Source organism: Pinus tabuliformis, chromosome 1_2 (genome assembly GCF_031772625.1).
Source record: "Pinus tabuliformis cultivar Carrire ecotype Pingquan chromosome 1_2, CPIR1, whole genome shotgun sequence".
Classification (NCBI taxonomy): Eukaryota; Viridiplantae; Streptophyta; class Pinopsida; order Pinales; family Pinaceae; genus Pinus; species Pinus tabuliformis.
In genome coordinates, this window is record NC_142298.1 from 577,504,639 (window position 1) to 577,522,727 (window position 18,089).

The window sequence follows — 18,089 nt, forward strand, 5'->3', positions numbered from 1 at the left end:
AGTGGCTCTTTCTTAATTTTAGTTAATAGTTTAAAAATATAATTGTATGTCAAAACTAGAGTTAGGGTCAATAATAAATCTGAATAAAAATATTATGGGGCAAAATTAAGTGAAAATTAAAAAAATTATTCAAATATACAACTTTTAACCTAAGAACTTAAGAAGATCCCTAATAATAGGATGAATCGTCAAAGGATAACATTTTCTAGAATAAAAGGGTTTTTAATAAGACTCGTTCTTAAAAATGGGAAGGAAGAGTGTACTTGTGGATAAGTTGGAGAGATAAGGAAGTGGACATTAATATTTATGAAATAGCCATGTCATTACCTAGTCTATGCCCAGTGTACTTGTAGATAAGGTGGAGAGCCATTTAAGGAAGTGCACATTAATGTATATGAAATAGTCATGTCACTATGTAGTCTATGCACTGACATATGTCATCTTGCATAGCATCCATTTCTAGAAATAGACACTATAAATAGTAACTACTAAAAATAGAAAAATCGCATGAAAGGTAGGAGATTTAGGGTAAGTAATATGTATGTACTCCAATAATTTCTATTTTGAAACTAATTATATTACACCAATACAACCTACACACTTTCAAATTTGATGGAAACATAAGAAAACTTGTTTAAGAATGACATATGGGTCCCACTTCAAGTGATTCCTATTTTGTCCCTCACTACACAACCTCCAAGTCTTTCTCTATATCTCCATATACCATGGGAGGCATATTTTTTACACTTAACTCCTAAGCAACTTACACTACACACTAAGGGCACTTCTAAGACATTTTTTTAAGACAAAGAATTGTTTTGTCTTAAAAAGTCACTTTTTATTTTAGTTGTTTTACATTAAAATTTAATATCAATTGAATTGTCTTAAATATAAAATTTAAGACAAAAATAGTTTGAGACAAAACTTTATATTTAAGACAAAAACAGTTTAAGACAAAAATATTTTAAGACAAAACTTTAAATTTTAGACAAAAACAGTTTGAGACGAAAATATTTTAAGACAAAACTTTATATTTAAGACAAAAACAATTTTAGACACAACTTTATATTTAAGACAAAAACAATTTGAGACAAAAAATATTTTAAAATAAAACTTTATATTTAAGATAAAAACAGTTTAGACAAAATTATTTTAAGATAAAAACTTATACTTAAGACAAAATAGTTTGAGACATAAATACTTTAGGGAAAAACTTTATATTTAAGACAATGACCACTTAAAATGAAACTCGTTTAAGAAAATATTATCTTACAACTAACAAAGTGACTCTGATAGTGTGCCCTAAGTCCATCAACTTGCAAGCTACTATTGTCTCGCACCTATAACGAGGCTCCTATTTTAGTTACTATTCACGTTATCTTATATAAGGACAACAATATGTTGGGCTCTTTGTTTTGTGGGGATAACTTACTCTAGAGAATTCAACAACTTTCCCTTGCAAGATTTCTCGAACATCAATTCATATTCTATCCATTCGATCTTTACTAATATGATTAGAGACAAATTGTATGTCATTGCATTCGACACTACTACACAGAGGGGGATTTTAAGATAATTTTTTAAGACAAGAAATCTTTTATCATAAAATTTATTTTTGTTTTAAAATTTTCAGTACGAGGTGCTAGTAAAAAAGGTAAATGTAAAGGATTAGGGGTCTGTCTTTACATTGTTCATGGGTTTTTTACGAAGCAAAGTGATGGAGGCCGACAACAACTGATGGGATTTAGGATGACAGAGGCTGACAACAAAGGTGTGCTTCCTGAGAGGAGTAGTGGCGACACTTTCGCTGAAGATGGATAGCCACTAACATAGTTGGAGTACTTTTTAGGGTCTCCATCGATTGTGTTTTAATACGTGTGTTTTTATTGTTTCATTTATTTTAAACACTACTTCTATATGTCGGTTGTTGTTATCAACACATTGTTATGTTGGAACTCCTAACTGTCATGGAAAACATGGGTTAGATTCACCTGAAGGATTGTTGAAAAATGTAGCAAGAAATTTTCAATTTGATTTTGCCTTGCTTAAATTGAGAAAATTTGAATTTCCACATCAACAAACAACTTCGATGCAATTAACTTGTATGACATGGCTTGTGTCACCTACTTTATTCAATAAATTTGAGTTGGAGGAGTTAGAGTTCAGTTAGGCATGTGTAATTGCTAATTTATAGCAATCAAAGTTGGTTATCTCAAGTTCTTTTCAGTTAAACTAGTTCTAACTATCAGATAAACTAATGGAAGGTCAATTTTTGAGTGGGACTTCTGTCAAACTCAATGGTCATCCAGTTAACTGATCAATTAGCCCAAAATAGCTAGTGCATGCAAAGAATTCAAGTTCCCCAACTGTGGTGGATATTCCAAGGCAGTATAACATCAGTTGTAGATTAGTTTTGAGTGTGCAAGTGTTGCATGCAGTCACATGATCAATATTAGGAATTTTGAAATCCATTTGGAAAAATTCCTAAATAATAGGGGCGTAATTTCTAAAGGAATTTCACAAGGAAATAGGGGCTTAAGCAGATGCAAAATTGACTAAGTATGGGTCAGAGCTTTTGAGTGAGCAGAGAGATAGGTTATTCACTTGCACGTTGTACTCAATTGAGCAAAGAAATTGTAATACATATCTATTCATTAGATTAATGCAAGCAGACATTGGGGTTTTTAGCACATTTCTTTCCCTAGTAAAAATATTGTGTGCATATGTGTTATTTCTTATTGCATGTTTGAAATTTTTATTCTAAATTGTGAATCAACTTACACAGAGCAGTAGAGTAGGTTTGTTTCTTGTGATCTTGAAAAAACTTCATGAGAAGTTGCAATTATAAACCATAATTTATACATGGTATAAGAGCAAGATTCACGTTAGAGCGGGAATTTCGAAATTGTTTCTCAGGAGATTCAAATTTGCAGTTCAGTGTAGCAGGATCTCTTTAGAGCTTGGAAGATGACCTTCAACAAGTTGAAGGTAGAGTATTCCTTGGAAGGAATCTCTAATTTCATCGCATGGAAGGATCACATGGAGGAGGTATTCGATGAAAATGGATTGTTAAAATACATCAAAAGAGATGTTACAAAACTAGGGGAATCTTATGCCCATAAACTTGCTCAATGGAAGAAATATGTAGCCAAGGCTAGGAGAGTAATATTGGAGGGAGTACGGGACCACCTTGTTACCAATATCCATGGGGAAGAAAATCCTTATACAATGTGGTAGGCATTGATAGATCTCTTCCATAATAGTAGTGACCATAAGAAGATGGCGCTCAAGGATAAAATTTGAAATATCAAGATGCAAAAGAATGACACTTCCCGCAATACCTGAGCAGGTTCACACAAGTTCGTGATGAGTTTGCAAGAGTTGATGTTATTGTTTCAGAGGATGACAGAGTAAGTCTAACCATTATGGGCCTTCCTAAGAGCTGGAATGGATATCAAGATTCAGTGAACGAGAGGGAGAAACTACCGAATTGGGAACACTTATGGTTTGATTTGGTACAGGAGGAAATAAGGAAGGATATCAGAGAGGGGACCTCGTCCAAGGGCAATGATGAAGAAAAAATTGCATTGGTTGGAAAGGGAAAGAAGGGAAAATGGAAGAAATCACAAACCAAACCAAAATCCAGCCAAGGGAGAAAGAAGAAAGATTTGTAAGAAATTAAATGCTTCCATTATCATGAATACGACCAATATGCCATGAAGTTTCCACCAGAAAAGGCAAGCAAGAAGACCCTAGGAGGAGGAGTAGATGAAGCTGCAACTTCACAGTTCGAGCTAGAATTTAGCCTTATTGCATTCATGTCTAACACAGTCATGAGGAGTGTGTTTTACTTGGACTCAAGTGCATCATTCTACATAACAGGCTGTAGAGACTTTTTTAGTGACCTATAGGAGAAATATCTCCAGATGCACATCAAGCGAGGGGATGACAGAAGGTACAACATGATTGGTATTGGTATAGTCACCTTTTAGAGAGAGTCAGGCTCTCCTCTCAGGCTCAAGGATGTCATGTTTGTTCTATCTCTATTGCAGTTTTGGAAGACCATGGTTTTGATTTAATCTTCAGCAAAGAAAAAACATTCCTGAGACACATAGCCAAGGGAGAGTTGAAGCAGATCAGGGTCGTGTGAAGAACCTGTATAAGCTAGATGTGGAAGACTATACTACATTAATAACTAAGCAAAGAAGGTGCAGGGTTGTGATATAAGTGAACTTTGGCACATAAGACTTTGTCATTTGCATCATGGAACCTCTAAGACTATACAACAAATAATCATTGGACTCCCTAAAGGAGCACTTGAGCAACAAGATGTATGCAAAGAATGTACATTGGGCAAGTACACAAAATCCACATTCCACGATCGGGATAGAAAAGCACATGAATTCCCAAAAATGATCCACTTTGATGTCTGTGGACCTTTTTCGATAACATCCACTACCAGACACAAATATGTTGTCATTTTTATTGATGAAGTCTCACAGAAGTGTTGGATATTCTTCATGTAGAAGGAAGATAAGAAATTCTCAAAGTTTGTAGAATTCAAGGCACTAGTTGAGAAAGAAAGAATCAAGAAGGTGAAGGTTCTCATGAGTGATAATGTAGGTGAGTACGTGTCGAATGAATTTAAAAAAAAAATGGGTGAAAGAAGGAAGTCAAGGAGAATTGACAACACCCCACAATCCATAGTAGAATGGGGTGGCTGAGAGAAATAACCATAGCATTGTGGGAAAAACGAGGGTGATGTTGCATGACCAAGGCCCACCTCTGCATTTGTTAGTTGAGGCATGTAACACAACAATCTATTTCCAAACCGGAGTCCTCATAAGATTTTGCGCATGATTAGACTAGAGGAGGATTTCTCAAGGAACATCAGTTGTAGACTAGTCTTGAGTGTGCAGATGTAGGATGCAGTGAGATGATCAACCTTGGGAATTGCGCAATCCATTTTGTATGAATTCATAAATAATAGGGGCTTAATTGTCAAGGAATTACCCAAGGAAATATGGGCTCAAACAGAGGCAGAATTTGACTAAGTATGGGTCATAGCTTCTTAGTTAGCAAAGAGATAGGTTATTCACTTGGAGGTTGTTCTCAGTTGAGAAAATCAATCGTAATACATCTCTATTCATCAGATTAATGCAAGCGCATTTGGGATTTTTAGAAGATTTATTTCCCTAGGAAAAATATTGTATGCATTGTGTTATTTCTTATTGCATGTGTAGAATTTTTGTTCTAAATTGTGAATTAACTTCCACAGAGCAGTAGAGTAGGTTTGTGTCTTATGATTTTGATTATAAATTCATGATTATTTGGAAATATACACAATAATTTCTACAAGGATGGTGGAGGAAAATTACATAATATTTGTTGGTAGACAATATACCTACTTCAAAATATCTACTACAACTTTTGCGAGAAGAATACATTGAGGATAAAAGATAGGATTGTGGAAGCATTAGTCACAAACATTAACAAGGGTAGTAATTTTGGGTGCACGTGTGGAGGTAGATGGATTAAATATATCTTTCGCTAGTGCATTTACTACTGATGTTGGGTGCAATATGTCTAAGCATAATTTTCTGAGCTAGATTCAATTTTTATCCTGTTTCTAGATGATCTTAGGAATCTCTACTTGTTTTTTTTTGTTTCAAGATACAGAAATAACAATTTGTTTTTTTCTCTATTGATTCGTCTACTCTATGGTCTATATGAGACAGAATAGTTGGTTGTTTACGTGGTATTTCTTTTGAACCTTTGATCATGTGGATCTTCATGCTCCTTCTCTAGTTTGGGATCGTTGATCGAGGGATTTCTGAGGATTGTAGCTACTACATGTTGGTGTTCTTTGTGGTCTATCTGAGACACACTAGCTGGTTATTTTACGTGCTATTTCTTTTGAACCTATTCTCCTATGTATCTTCATGCTCATGTATAGTTTGGGATTTTTTGATCAAAGGATTTCGGAGGAACTTTATTGCTATGTAAGTTCATTCATTTTGGTTGGTGGAGTTGGTAACATATTTGAATTTTTAATTTGATCACAAAGGAATCTCTTGGGGTCATTAATTATTCTGGGGGATATTTATTTTCCAATTTGGTCATTGATTATATGAGGGACAATCCATTGATGGTTTGTGTCATCATTGAATATCTTTTCCAATTGTGTGCTTGATGAGATTTTCTGAAGGACATTGGTCGACAGTGATTGGTTAGTCTATTGTATTTGAAAGGGTGTCCTAGTGGATTAAGAGTGGTGACGAGGTACATCGAGTGGGGTCTATAATTAATAAGTGACATTAATTTACCTTGTTTACATATTTTACCGAAGTTTTTTAATACACTACTACCTAAGGTATTTTTGGTAATAATCTCTACTTTGGTGCACATATACGCAAGATTGCATAGTACCAACGGTGTCAATTTTATGACTAAAATTTGCATCTATCGATAGGATGTCACTTGATACTAAATGCAGCTGGGGTAGTGACATGCCATTACTTGATGCGTTGGTACATTCAACTATTGAGGTAGAGAGTCATGGCTACCCGAAATCAGGAGTGCAACCCTCTAGGACATGTCATGTAAGTGTATCTATACACATGGAGACCCTTCTATTGGTTGGAAACATACTTATCCACATCTACTCTTTGCTCTCCAATAGAGGAGATATTGTACAAATCTAAGCTTCATAAGTATTGCTCTTCATTGTTGTTTGTGGATAAAGTTTTGATTACTGGTTAGGGCTTCAACTTAAATCTACAATAGCACACTAACCCAACCAAAATGCACCTAATTTGTTGTGGCTTCTCTGTTTACCAAGTTTGGCAGCTTGTTCTCTTAGATGACTGCTCCTGCACCCATTTTAAGTTTGTTTATCCCTATAAACATTTCATTGAGGACTGCGGCTAGTTCACCATAGGTCTGTCACCTTCTTGGACTAATTCCCATGCCACATCTAACCCAAAATAACTCTTCTTGCATTGCGGCCTCTCAATAGATTACAACCTTCACAAAACCCTGCAACAATCCCCGCATTCACTATGGTTTCCCCTCCTTCTTAAGCCCTCTACCCACGTTTCCTGTTCTTGTGCTCTAACACTATGGAATAGGCCTTACGACCCTGCTAACTAGCCCATAGTAGGCATGTTGTGTGTCCAATGTGACCACAAGGCCTGTGGCTCATCAAAGAGGGATAAACCACCCTTGAATGAACACCAAAACAGCCCAGAATTTCTCAAATTCTTATGCTGCTCCTTGGCCTCGATAAAAGGTCTCATATATGCCCAATATGCTCCTCGGCCTACTCTCCTTGAGTTGTGGCTTCCACGGGTATTATTTTGCTATGAATGTTGCTCCCATGTATGACTAAATGAATGCTGTCTCACATTGTATTTATACCAAATCCATGGGCTCCACAAATTTTCTAAAGAGACATGTCTCTTGAACCAAGCCGACATGACTTGACTATCCATAATTAATTGTCAACTTCAAAAATTCATATCTCAAGTTCCAGAGCTTTGATTTAGGTGATTTTCAAAGCGTTGGGATTGACATGCCAAGATATGTCACATCAAATTTTCTCATGCACAAGATATTCATGGTTTTGGCCCTAACCTCGATGAGTGGAAAACCCCATGCACAATCCTACTTGTGGTGCTTTTCTCTCCAAACCCCAAACACTAGGGCTTGGAGTACCTCCCAAGCTACCAAAAATAAACAGGTAAAACACAACACTAGTGAAGCCTTGGTAAATGGCCTGACACTCTGTCAACCTTATAAGTGAAAGCAATTGATCATTGGAAATTTATATAATTAAATTAAAATTTCATATATAACTCTTATGCAAGTTTTTGAACACTTATTGGTCATGAAGTGACCCACAATTATGGGGTTGATTAACTTCGTTATATTTATTAATAAACCAACTTCATTAAACTTACTAATAAATAACAAAAGTTGTATGAGTGAGGCATCCTTAGTGTTTGAGCATGAATAAATACACATTTGAATGTAGGTTTGGAAATAATAGAAAAGACAAAGAAGCTAGTTATATGTAATGAGTTGTTAAAATAACAAAATGATAATTCAATGTGACCAAACACTTATAATTTGTTGAATGATACAAATATTAAGTGATCACAATTAATTTGATATTTATGTTACATATTCTTTCTTTTCAAGATCAATGTACTCCTTGTTCTCTTAGGATCACAGGGTAGATGGGTAAACTTAGGGCACTTTCTTGTTCTCTTCTCTTCATAGCATCCACACCTTTCTAGATTTCCTTCACTTTCTAGACATTTCCTTCTTGAAATAACTTATTTGTATGCCTATTTTTATCTCATTTCATTTCATTTTTCATTTCTTCTTACTCTAGGGGTGTTTTTGCTTGTTTGTTTCACCCCTCTTTTACTTTACTCTTTATTGCTGGTAGTAATCACTAGTCACCTTGTCTTATTTTGGTCTTTAGACATTAATACAAATTTCAATTTCATTCCATTTAATGTGTTTGAGTACATTTGTATTTGAAGTATGAGAGTGTAAGAATTTTACTATTCCTACCTCAGCAGGTTGGCTTCTTACTTCATTTGTTATTTTTTAGGAACAATGATGTATGTTAAATCAATATTTATATAGAAATTACATTTGACTATAAACTAATACAAATTCTTAGATGCAACATGTTTGTTATGTTTTCTTGTCTTCTTTAATATTTAAAAGTTAATATTTTGTGGATTTCTATTATCATTTAAAAAAAGAAAGATTTTATGTTATATTTACATATAACTAAATTGGTGCCTTATCTGTACTTGTAGGAGGATTTCTCTGTAAAATTCCAACAGTGCTTTCAAAACTTTGGTCAAGTCTACAAAATTTCAGTCTTGTGTATATTCTTAGATAATATTTTTTTTAAAATAACTCTCTTGGAAAAAAAATGAAGTATAATTGTTGCTTTTACTGAAATCCAATTACACCGAAGGTGTCTCTTTTTGAAATTGGTCATACTAGGCATTGTCTACCTTTTTCATCTCCTTTTGACATTTTCCCCTCTATTGTTTATCCCACTAAATGACATATGTTCCATCACTCTTTGAAAACTTGAGAGCCAGGGAAGGTGGTGCTAACTATTGAGAAAAATTCATCAAAGAGAAAGAATATTATTTACACATCCAAAGTGATAAGCATTTGACTGGTCTCTCTCTGCATTACTGGCTGTAGCAAAGGGCTTGGCTCAGTAAATTTCATAATTATTTACTATTCCTAAGTGCTAACATTTCTGGCAGTGGGGGGCGGGAATGCAAGTTACGCATTTATCTGTTTCTCGTATTTGGCATTCGTACCTACATAAGAAGTCATGAGAGATGCATTGAGAGTGGCCGTCATTTCATGGAATGCCATGCTGGTAGGATATTCACAGAACATGCTTGTTGAGGCTGATCTTTTCAGGAAAATATGAGTGGAATCTGTGGAATTGAATCAATTTTCATTCTCCAACGCTATAGAGGCATGCACTACTATGGTAGGTTTGGAAAAGGGTAGGCAGATTCATTTCCATATTGTTAAAACTGGGTTTGGTTATGATGTCTTTATAGGAATCCCCCTTGGTTATATGTATGAAAAATGTGCAAAGCTAGAGTATGCACGTCAAGTGTTTGATAGGATACCTGAGCTAAATGTGGTGACTTGGACCACCATGATTTTTGGGTATGTGCAAAGTAATGGTTTCAAGGAGGCTCTGAAGCTTTATTGACAACTACCCTTTCATGGCATCAAACCTAATGAGTTTGTGTACTCCAACATTCTTAGTGCATGTGCCAGTCTTTTAGCCTTGGAACAGGGAATGTAGATCCATGTCCACATTTTGATAACTAGATTTGAATAATAGAAATGTGTAGGGAATTCTCTTATCAAAATGTATTTGAAGAGTGGGTACCTGAAGGATGCCCAACAAATACATGATTTGATGCCAGCAAAGGATGTGGTCTCATGGGCTGCCATGGTTGTAGGATATGCACAAAATGGGGATGGCAATGGAGCCCTTCAAGTTTTTGAACAAATGCAACAGGTGGGAGTAAAGCCAAATAACATTACCTTTTTTTGTGTAATGTATGCTCGTAGCCGTATTGGCTTAGTGGATGAAGGTCGTCATTACTTCGATGCTATGTTTTGTGATCATGGCATAATGCCCATGTCTGAGCACTATGCCTACATGGTGGAACTTCTTGGTCATGCTGGGAGAATCAAGGAAGCTGAAGAATTGGTTAACAAGATGCTTGTTGAGACTAGTGCTTATGTCAGGGGGCATTGCTTGATCCCTGTAGAGTCCATGGTGACATGGAACTAGGGAAAGGAGTAGTTGAAAACCTTCTTAAGTTAGAGCCACAATGTGTCGATCTGTAGGTGATTCTCCCTGATGGCAAAGTGATTGTAGTAAAATGAATCTATATTGGTATAAGGCATGTAGATGTTGGATTTCTGAATGAAGTGAATCTTATCATTCATGTTCAACACAAGAGTCTAGTGAAATTTCTTAGTTTCTCAATCGAAGGCTCATATGCTGAAGGCGTTTTTCATTGCAAGATTTGGATGTCTAGAGACTCTTCACTGCAACCAATTAGTGAATGTAGTTTTTGTCATCCTCCTGCCTATCCAAAAATTACACATGGTTGGTTTTCACCTCACCTAAAATCATACCTAAGAAACATAGTGTTTGCATTTGGTGTTGTTGGTCATGATTTTGGTGGAGACATAGTGTGGCATTGACCAACTACGGACTTCACCGACTAACTGATGAATTTTGATGAGAGAAGATTACATGGATGTTGTGACTGTGGCATTATTCAGTTGAAGAGAAAATAAACACCACTCAAAGGAATCATATAGACTATTGTCACAATTTCAAACATATTTTGTTAGCTGCTGCTCCTCACCTTTACAATTTGAATTATGATTCCGCCAAATTCTCTCAACGATTTTTGCAGGTAATCCTTGTATTTGGCTGTAAATTGGGTTGTCAACAACCCTATGCCTATGGTTATGTCTGAGTTGATATCCATCTAGGCTCTAAGGTCTCCACTGAATGCTTCAGAACTACTTGTGCATGTTAACCCAAAATCATACCTGAGCAACACAATTATCATAGCTTCCACTTGGACCGTTCATTCAGAGGGCCTGCATGGTTTATCAGGTTCATGTTTGAGTGATCCTTATCAAACTTATAAAAAAGCTGAGATGTTGGAATCTTTTGTACCAACATCATATTAGTTCAATCCTGGGTATCAATACAGGTGATGTGGGAACAATGGGTGTCATTCCTAATGTATCCCACACAAATATACTGATTGGAAAAAAGAACGAAGTGTAGTTCCAAGTTCTAGATTTATTTTTCAAGGGGTAAGAGTCTCACATCCTATGCAAGAGCATTTCGTGGCTCATTAGGAAGGAAATATGGATACACCTTTGACTGGTAAAAATGAAGTGGGTAGCCTTGGTTCTAGCCATATCATCATTACTCATAATGAAAACCCAAGCACTTTGACCCATGCAGATGAACATGATCCTTCACAGTCATTCACGGAGAATACATCTTCGGGCATATGTCCTTTCTTCTTGTGGATGATCTATTGAATGATAGATCCTCCAATAAAATCAATGAATTTGCCTTTTACTCCACAATTGTCACCTCACTCAAAAGCATACCTAAGCAACACAGTATGCAACTTCAGGTGAAGAGAATAATTGATGACGATGGCGTGCCTTCCAATATTTTCTATAATACCAGTCCCTTTTTTATGTCAAAGCTGGATTTGTTGACTCTGTAACTGCAACATGACAACACAATAAATGTGGATCTGATTAATTCAGTGAATACTTAAAAGACACTTATGTGGCAACTAAAAGTGTGCCAAAACTTTCTTCTTGAACAGAATCCCTTGCCACTACCAGTTTTTCACCAGCCAACAACAATTTTATTTCAAGTAACCTTCTTACAATAACAGAGGGAACCTATGAGGATTTGGACACTACAAAGGATGACCTTACTGCAATACTACCTTCACTAACATTGGTTTTATCAGATCTCAAAGTGGAAGGTAAGGAGAAATTGTCTTGTATAGATTATAGTTTTTATTGTATCTTTAAATGTGTTAGTGTTTTTTTTACCTCATGCATTGCTCATATTTTGAGAACAATAAAATTGTTCTAACTTTAACTGTATGCCATCCTCTAGATGAAAGTGTGAAAGGAGAGAGAGAGACTGTTGCTGAGTAGTTTACTATTTCATCTCTTTGGAAACCTATTTGTCTTGCTACAATGCTCTCAAATGCATGAATAGATCAAGGCTACTGAGGATGGAAAGCTTCACGGAAAGTATAGAAAAAATATTGCCAAATGAGATAGAGGTGGAAGTTATTTCTTCTATTGATTTGAACTCTGAGGTATTAAAGTTATTGTCATTGTTTCTTCCCACAAATTGTTTTCTTCCACTAGTGATGGCAGTGTGCATCTTTATTCTTTATTAACAAATATCCAAGGACCTAATACTGAAGAAGTGGACGGTGGTTGGTCCACAACAATTATTAGCGATGATCTTTTAGAGCAATTGCAAGTCCAAAGATTTATTTTTTAGTACCCTGAAATCCAATTAATTTTAATGTATGTTTGTAAGTGTTTCTTAGGAAATTCATTTGCGTCTGGTATTGAACATTCCTTCGTCCTTACATGCATTTTATCAGAAAATAAAAAATGTTTTCCTTGAAGAATTGAAAGAGCTTGGTTCCAACACCTTTGGGATAGTATATCATGACAAATGGAGGGGAACAAATGTTGCAATCAAACAAACAAAGAATAGTTGCTTTATGGGAAATCCATTTGAGCAAGAACGTTTGGTAAGAGCATAACACTTTTCTAGATTTCTCCTTAGTAGTTATGTTTGCTGCATGATATCAATCTTTATGTTCAATTCCCTTTAGATATTTGAGCATATCTCAATTAACTTTTTTATTTAGAGGTTTGATTTCTAGAGGGAAGCTTGCATGCTTCCACAAATTCATCATCCAAATTTCGTTGCATTATATGGTATTGTACTAGACCGACCAGGGAGAACCTCGGCAACAATAACAGAATACATGGTTACATGGTGAATGGCTCACTGAAATAGGTCTTGTAGAAGAAGGATAGATATAGGTTCAGTACAATTTTTTTTAATAGATTAATCTTCTATGCCTTCACATTGCCAAACAAAAGGGGAAATTGATAAATTCCTTGCATAAATAAATGCTAACATAAAGTATCATTTTTTTGTAGGACGTTTGATAATTAAAAGTGAATCTCGATGGATGTTTTTGTTGGGATGGAATACTTACATGGAAAGAATATCATTCATTTTGACTTGAAATGTGAGAATCTATAGGTAAACACGAGAGATCCCCAACGTCCTATATGTAAGGTATTTTTTTTTTAAAGGGAGTTAGTTACTCTATGGATTTATGATATTTTTTGGCTATAATGGTCCTTAACCTATAATGTGTGGCTAGAGATGAGTGTTAGCCTATAGGAAAAAACTTATTTTGATTTCTCATAGTCTAGTATAATTCATACCAATCTATAGTTCCATGCACAATATTCTGCAAGTAAGTGATTTAGGGTTGTCAAAAATAAAATAAAAAAACATCGAACATTAGTCTCTGGTGGTGTGGTAGGAACCCTTCCATGGATGGCTCCAGAGTTGTTAAATGGTAGAAGAAGTATGGTTTATGAAAAGGTAAATTGACGAAATGCTTTTATGTCTGATTATATGAATGCTTAATTTCGAATTTATGAACTTGGACCACAATTTATGAACTTTGACTACAAATTATTTGGTGTGTTTTTTTCCCTTCTAGCTTGATGTGTTTTCATTTGGCATTGTAATGTGGGAGCTTCTTACTAGAGAGGAGCCTTATGCCAATATGCATTATGGGGCAATCATTGGTATGCCCTTGTTCCTTGTAATGATGACCATCATCCTTGTAGTGCCATATCCATGTATTTGTCGTAGCTAAAGATAGAGGTGCGATATGTGTAATTTAGAAATATCTGGAAAATACTATTGACGTCAAGCTTTATGGATATTTTGTAGGTGGCATAGTCAACAATACTTTGCGGCCACCTATCCCTAAGGGGTGTGTCATTAATGGAGAGTTGTTGGTCAAAAGACCCTTCTATGAGAACCAATTTCACAGAGATTACTCTTCACTTGTGTTCAATGGTAGAAATGTTTCCACCTAAAGGTAAAGCTCTTCAAGCTCGTGTTCAAACATGACTTATGAAAAATACCAGTGAATTCGAATCAAGTGTGTTTTTGTTTGGCCAGTTTACATTGTTTTCAATATTTGGAATATTTTCTTTCAAATTTTAATTGTATTTCATTGTCAATATATTTCACTTGTTTATTACCTTCTACATTCCCCGATTTCAACATTCCTTTTCACCTATTAGTGTAATTGCTAGTTTACTTACCAATGAATCGATTCTAAAATACCTTAAGAATTTACCTATACATGAGATATTTATTAGTGTAATTGCTAGTTTACTTACCAATGAATCGATTCTAAAATACCTTAAGAATTTACCTATACAGGAGATATTTATTTATTTAATGATGTACAATTCAGATCAATGTCCTTGCATTCAACATTCATTATTAATACAAATATATTTAAATCTTTGGCATGATATGATGTGCAATTTTTTTTATTAACATATGTGATATTTATATTTGATATGATACGATTAAGAGGTTCACCTGGTGCCTTAACCATCTAATAGTGGTTACCTTGCCAGCGCTTGTAGAACTTTCTTGAAACAAGGTTTCCACCCACTAGGTGTCGGTTGCATGGTTGTGGGTTCAGCATCACCGTTGGATCACCAAATTACAGATCTCATAGCCTCGAGTTGTCAAGAGTCCGTTAGGGTAATGAAACCCTGCTCCTCCGCCTCCTGTATAGCTCATTTGCACCTAAACTCCGCGATACTATGCTATGCAAGTTTCACGAACCGATTTCTTGTTGGTAGCCTCCACGAAAGGTATCTCCTAGTTACAGACACCCCCATGCCACTGGTACTACTTGTTGCAGCCATTACACATAGGTTTTCATCTTTGCTTTCATTGTTTTTGTTTCCCTTCGTGCTGGAGAACTCTCCTGCGACGCTGCTCAGTACCTTTCACAGATGGTGTCTACGGCTTTGTTGGGCTTCCAATCCCTTCCTTTCATGCCAACAGTGTTAAGAGCCCCCCATTTCTGGAAACTACCCAACTGGTATCACCAAGTTTATGCCTAAGACTTTTAGGTTATTTTCATTATTTATTTGAGCTCATTCTCTGATTTCCATTTGAAATAAATTACTCTAATTTTGCAGGGTTCCTTCCATGTGGTCGTTGGCCATTTCATTGTTTAATTTCAAGATCCTTCAGGAATGTTTTTGGACGATTGCGAAACATAAACCTTGGTAAGTGATAGCCAAGGGTTTCCATTTTTCTTTTGTTTCTTCTAGTTGTTTTTTTTATACCCCTTTAATTGTTATTCTGGGTAGTTTGGTAGGGTATTAAGGCCTCTGTCGTAGGAGCTGCTTTTCACCTTGGGAACCAGGCTGCCCAAGGTCTTCTATATCCTACACCAATTCAGGTGTTGGCCATATTTTTGTTCCTTAGTTTATATAGTGAGTTTATGTGAGTTCTTAGCATGATACTTCTTGGGCTTTGCACCATGTAATAATGATGTGCTACCGATATGGACTGTGTCCTCTTTAAATTATTTCTTCACTAGGTTATTCGGTGTGATGGGAAATATATTTCTATGCTTCAGGTTTATTTATCTTGGATGTATGTATATATGCTACTCTTCATGTTATAGGGGTTTCGATCATTATTTAATTTCCCCTCACAGAACACTGTATGGTGGGTAAATGAAATTGCTCACAGGGATTTCTGAATTGTATTGTAACATGTATTTATTAAAATATAATTATAGGAACTTCAATCTATACTGTAGCATTCACTCTTTCGAAATTTGTTCACAGAACTTCTGTATGGTTTTCTAAATTACTATCTGAAGGGCCTTCACTAATAATTCCTTAATGTTCACTAAACAATCTTTTACTGCAGTCATGATTTCTTAATTTAACTTATAGTTCTCAAATAGTTTACCCCAATGACTCATTAATTTATTTCCAATGCATTCTATTAACAATATTGATCTACATTTATTTGTATTTTTTTGGAAATGGGGAGATTTTCAATGCATTCTATTAACAATATTGATCTACATTTATTTGTATTTTTTTGGGAATGGGGAGACCAAGTTGGTTCTTCGTAACGAGTGACCTGGCTTAAACCCCACCAAATTTTCTTCTTCAAATCATTGAATAAAATAGGTTACGATGTGGATAACTTATCAGGTCATTTGTCCAAGTTCAACATTTCTTTCCACACAGGGTTGCTGAGCACATTTTCTGTGTTTATGAAAGTCAAGATGCCATCTTTCTAACCTGGTTAACTGATTAAGTTTGTTCTAACCTAACAGTATCCTTTCCCTTTCATGGGAGAGATCCTTTATTTTTTTCTCTATATCTCCCAGGAAACCCTCCTTCTTACCTAGAAGAGGTGACGACCCCACTCTTTGGTTTCATAACTATTATCAAGATTTCATACTACCCTTGAAGAAGTACTTTTCATTCCTTGTAGTGTTAAATAATCATTTTGTTTTTTGCCTTAAACTTTAAGTTCTTTTAATATTGTTTTCATACATAGGAAAATCTTATAATTCAGCCAACCCATAACTTTAGCATAGCATGCAATTCAACTATGCATACACACAGAATACATGACCTAGTTTAACAAATGTAAATATTCACCTACTACATAACTAGTTTCAGTATTCACACTATCTAATCAAGAGTACTTACCTGTTGCGCAAAAATCCACAAATTCTACAAGATTGTTTATGTTCCACCCATCCTTGAGGTAGAAATGACATCCTTTCTCCCCCTCGAGCTTCCACTCCAGAGCATTTAATAGAAGTTAATAAGCCAGGTAGTCATTAAACGTCAAGACTTTCATACAGCCTAATGTTGTTTTGTATGGGAGTTATCCATTGGTTCTAGTCCATCTCTGGATCTACTCCCAGTAAGCGTCCTGCCAAGATACAATATAGTTTCTCTTTTCTTCTTAGAAATTTTCCTAAAAATGGTAAATTGAACCCCTCCCTTCTCACTGAGATTTCGTTTTATCTCTAGAGAATAAGAGTAACTATTGTAACTGTTGTGGTGGTTAAGTTCATTTCAGACTAGTCCATAGGAATTTTCAAGTATTCATAACTAACTTTAATAAAACAAAATCAAAGTTTCACTGGATTCCATGAATTTAGTTACCATAATCTTATGTAAAACTATAAATGTAAACTTTCAATAATTTAGTGCCTTTCGATGTGTTACAGAAGATGTTTTCTATTTTACACTACTAGAGATAGTTGAAATAAAGATTTCAGTGTTGTCTTCAAATGACATGTAGTTGTGGAAAAAGAACTTAAGAACAAGAGTTTTCTTTAGTTACCTAACTAATGTTAAGAAGTGAAATTTCTTGTACATTAAGCCTTTTGAAATGAAGTTTTGATTGTGTAATTTCATTTTCTCTCTAAGCTTTATTTCTCCAATTTTGAAATGCTTATCATGTGAAAATATTTACAGTCAAGCTCCAAAACACTAAAATACACATTATCTTGTACTTTGTGATGTTGGAATTATTCTCTAGATCTGCATTTTTGTCACATGATCCCTTTCTATAGTCAATTTCATCTAGCTTAGAAAGTTTAAAGTTGAGCTAAAGTAAAATTAGCCTCATCCACCTATTGGAAGATGCAACTAAAGTCATTAGAAAAGATGCTAAAGGAGCTGTGGAGTGACTTTATGAAGAGGTGATTTTATTTGCACTTATATTTATTCAGTTTACCATTTCCTATGATCAAAATAGTAAAATTTTCTCAGCTAGAAGAAAAAGTAAAGAATGTTAATTTAACTGCCTCTAAATTCAG

At 35.2% G+C, this 18,089-nt stretch overlaps 1 pseudogene; it reads left to right on the plus strand.

Annotated features, from left to right (window-relative positions):
- The first annotated feature begins 9,934 nt into the window (after nucleotides 1-9,934).
- LOC149206926 (RAF-like serine/threonine-protein kinase PRAF) lies at nucleotides 9,935-14,323 on the plus strand (annotated as a pseudogene).
- The last annotated feature ends 3,766 nt before the right edge of the window (nucleotides 14,324-18,089 follow it).